At 27.7% G+C, this 4,506-nt stretch overlaps 1 long non-coding RNA gene across 6 annotated transcripts; it reads left to right on the plus strand.

Annotated features, from left to right (window-relative positions):
* Positions 1-2,207: 2,207 nt before the first annotated feature.
* On the plus strand, positions 2,208-4,277 carry LOC109587216 (uncharacterized). Of its 6 annotated transcripts, none has more exons than XR_002187470.1 (6): positions 2,208-2,631; positions 2,679-2,772; positions 2,886-2,969; positions 3,365-3,399; positions 3,768-3,813; positions 4,167-4,277. It is a non-coding gene; the product is annotated as an uncharacterized LOC109587216 (long non-coding RNA). The 6 variants fall into 6 exon arrangements; XR_002187472.1 differs by having other exon boundaries at positions 2,208-2,315; positions 2,662-2,772; XR_002187473.1 differs by having other exon boundaries at positions 2,208-2,315; positions 3,365-3,395.
* Positions 4,278-4,506: the final 229 nt, after the last annotated feature.

Consider the following 4,506-nt stretch of genomic DNA (forward strand, 5'->3'; position numbering starts at 1 on the left):
TATTATTTTTATTTATTTATTATTATTATTATTATTATTATGATTATTATTATTATTATTATTATTATTATTGTTATTATTATTATGAGAGGGAGAAAGGATTATTATTATTATTATTATTTTTATTTATTTATTATTATTATTATTATTATTATTATGATTATTATTATTATTGTTTATATTTTGATGAGAGTGAAAAAGGAATATTATTAATATTATTATTATTATTATTTTATTATTATTATTATTTTTTTTTGAATGCAACTAATTAATATTTGAAAATAATACACATTATTATTATTATTATTATTATACAAAGAAAAGAAACACTTAGGTGTAGGATAGATAGGACATATGTATAATACAGAAGATGAAAGAAAGAGAGAGATGGAATAGATACAACAACAATAGGCTAGATTAATTATGGTTAATTTTGTTTAAGTTGACATTATAAGTGATAGAGGCGAACCGTCCATCATGTTGACTGACCGCCACTTTGTACGGGAACCCCTCAGGCACAGGATTGATGCTCTAATGATGGCAAATGTGATTCGAGTTCTCACCCAGCTCATGATTGTATTATTATTATTATTTTTATTTATTATTATTATTATCATTATTATTGTTATTATTATTAAGAGAGTGCGAAAGGAATATTATTATTATTATTATTATTATTATTATTATTGTTATTATTATTATTGTTATTGTTATTTTCATGAGAGTGAGAAAGGAATATTTTTATTATTATTATTGTTTAGTGTTGTTCTAGTTCTTTGGAACTAGAACTAAAAAGTCATTTAGTTTCATTATTTTTAGCTAGTTTTAGTTCCTAGAACTAAAACTATAACTAAACTAACGGTTTTCTAGCTATAGAACTATAACTAGAACTAGAACTAATAGCTAACTCTTCTTTGAACTATAACTAGAACTAAAACTATTTGTAAATTAATGTTGGTACTAGAACTAGAACTACAACTATTATTTTATATGGAACTAATGCTAGAACTACATGCTATTGACTACATAAAATGTTGCCAACTAGCTTGATTAGAGCTTATGTCATTGAAAAAAGTGTCAAAATAAAGGAAAGAGAACTAAACTAGAACTAGAACTACACTAGAACTAGGGAAACCAGGAGCTTGGAACTAGAACTAGAACTATAACTATGTAGAGTATATGCTTGGAGCTAGAACTAAAACTAGAACTGTACAAACTAAAAATTTGGAACCAGAACTACAACTAAGACTAAGCAAATTAAAGGCTTAGAACTAGAACTAAAACTAGAACTATTTGAAAAGTAAGAACTAGAACAACACTATTATTGCTGTTATTATTATTATGAGAGTGAGAAAGGAATATTATTATTATTATTATTATTATTGTTATTATTATTATTATTATTATTATAAACTAACCAAAATACACCAAGTAGGACAAAAGTAGTTTGGAATAGAAATAGTGTTGGAAAAAAAATTAATGTAATAGTAATTTGTTCATTTTAGTGCATAATAATGCTATGGGGGAAACTGTCAGCCATATTCATTGATCTCCATTTGGTACGTGTGCCCCTAAGACATAAGATTGTGGCTCTCAAAGTTGAGATAGTTAGATGAGTCCTAATCCACCCTAATACCTGAGCATAGTTGGTGTTCCATTATTATTATTATTATTATTATCATTATTATTATTGTTATTGTTATTATTATTATGAGAGTGAGAAGGAATATTATTATTATTATCATTATTATTATTATTATTATTATTTAGTATTATTATTATTATTTTTATTGTTATTATTATTCAGAGAGTGAGAAAAGTCTTCAACATCTTGTGAAACAGTTCAGAGGAATAGGACTGAGTATGAATACAGGGGAAAGAAAGTATTGAACAAAAAATATCTATAACAATAAGTTATTTCTTATCTTTTAAAAATAGATATGTAAGAAGCTCTTCTTGTTCGTATACAGTATCAGAAATGGTACTTACAAGAACTTGAGGAGGCATTTCCTTCAAAATGGAATAAAACCTAGGTAAAAATAATAAGAATAATCCAAAGGAGAGTAATTAAAATTTTTATTGAAGGGTTCATGGGAACACTGGTCGCATTCCTTGTCATGCTGTTTCTGTGGAAGGCATTAAAGATGTGGTAGCATTTTTGAAGAACTATGCTGAAGACTACACCATATTACTACCTGGGAGGATACCTGGAGTGAGGGATTATGGGAAGGCCAAGCTATTGCCGTCCAGTGTGTCCCGACACAAGGTTTACCGGCAGTATGCTGATGCTGGTAGGGAACATACTCTCTGTGAAAGTAATTTACGGGCGATATTGAAGAAATTTTAGTTAGTTGTATACCAACACTTGATCCTTTTATTGACATTTCTGATGGTGGGGCATATGCTTGTTCATATCAATTTATTACTATTTTAACGTTATCATTTTGTTTAGTGTTTCTCCTACACAAAAAGTGAAAGTGTATATGCTGATAAGGACCTTAGTGTATAGATTGCTTCTTCTGTTATTGTTATCATTATTTCTTGATTTATTTGTTCATTAATTTTTTATAAATGTGTTACTGGCACTAGATAAAAGGTGGATCTGTATTTTAAGTGTGAAAACTGCTTATGGTATTTGTTCATTGATTATTGTTTTATTAGAATTAATTTGTTTAAAGGTCCTACTTGTGCAAATAGAGTATGGAAGAGTAAAAGTAAAAGCGCATTCTCTATCTCAGGATTTAAATAAAGAAGTTGCCTTTTCTGTTAATGGTATAATGGATGCACACGTTTTAACATAATCAATTTAATTTTTTGAATGCACTTGTACAACTAGAGTTACAACTGGTACAAGTCAAATTATCATCTGTTTCTCTCTCTTTTAGTACAATGAACATCTCATAATCAAGAAACAGTTTGTTCTATGGACATTGCCGTATTTATTAAAAGATTGTGTTAATGGTTGCTGAGTAAGTAATTTTCACATGCCCATGTCTCTGACTGTAAAATGTATTTTGTCATTAGATTCATTAAGGCATCACATTCAACGAAGGACCATTAATAATATAGCATTGATATTGCCTGAGCACAGATGGCAATAAAGTTACCATTGCAATTACTGGCAATCATTACTTTTGTTATTAATAACCAGACATTGCATGATGTATCTACCTTTCATCTACCATGTATTTAAAATTTTTCATATTGTATGTACTTTTGCTAACACCATTAGTTTTACTTTCATGTATTTACTTGTATTTTGCTATAAGCTTATTACAACATAAATATTGATAGATAACTACACTAAATATGTATTAAGTTATATTTTTAAAATTATGGTTTATTTTTTTTATGTAACTATCAGTTATCCTGAAATGAACGACAGAACTTACATGGTAGGTAAGTGTGTGTGTGAAAACAATTTTTACTGGAGGAGTACTTAACAAGCTGGAATAATGCTATTATGCTAGCTAGCATTATAGCATTATGGGAACTATACAACATGCAAAATAGTTTTTAAATTTGACCTACAATACCTTCATGGCGATTGTTTCATAGCAATGGCAATTATAAAAAATCAATTTCATTAGTTGCAAGTCCTAATTCTATATAATTCTTTGCTGCATTGATAAGTTTTTAGTTGTCATATCTACACTCCTTGTTCATTTATTTTTGTACTTGCATGTTACCATGTACTACATTAAACCATGTACTACATTAAACCATGTACTACATTAAATGAGCCTTCTTTTTCTCTCAATTTGTAGTAAATTCATGACAAGTACAGTAGTAATAATTCTAAAGTAGGCTGAGGTATTTAATTATTGTAATATATATTTATGAAAATTTTGCACAAAATTTAAATGCAGTATATTCCATGTGTCAAAACTGCTTTTTAAGAACATTATTCTATGAGATTTTAATTCTATATTATGATATTTTGTAATCATTTTTTTGTAGTGCAGTTGGTATTATTTGTATAAAACAGTGCATTTTGTACTTTATGGATGCTTATTTATTAACAAAATGTGGCATGCACCATTGCAAATGTTGAGTTTTGCCTTGTGAGCATATTTGCCTTAAAAGCATCACATTACCTTTTTTAGAGTGTCTATATGTAGATTAATGTTTATTAAACTTGAAGTTATGTATGTGTACCTTAATAGGTCTGTAAAAACTCGGCTGAGAGTACTAATACTAGTACAAAGTTAACAGCTCTACATTTTTTTGTTTTTATTTACTGATTGTTTTATGTTGTTTCTTTTAATGATCAATTTTTTATGATTCTCATTTTTAAAAGTAATATGATTATACAGATAAAACAGTATTAATGTTATAATTTTAATGATTAATCTGGCAAAACTAGTGATAGTAAAGATTTAATTGAAACAAGATATTGTTGCAAGTCAGAATAGTAAAATAGTGAATCACCACCGTCTTCAAAAGTCAGACCTCTCCACAATGACTTTGTCCCTTATATCAAAGGTTTGTTGCTTAACTCACAGG

The sequence above is a fragment of the Amphimedon queenslandica genome, unplaced genomic scaffold (assembly GCF_000090795.2).
Source record: "Amphimedon queenslandica unplaced genomic scaffold, v1.1 AMPQUscaffold_12650, whole genome shotgun sequence".
NCBI classification, from domain to species: domain Eukaryota; kingdom Metazoa; phylum Porifera; class Demospongiae; order Haplosclerida; family Niphatidae; genus Amphimedon; species Amphimedon queenslandica.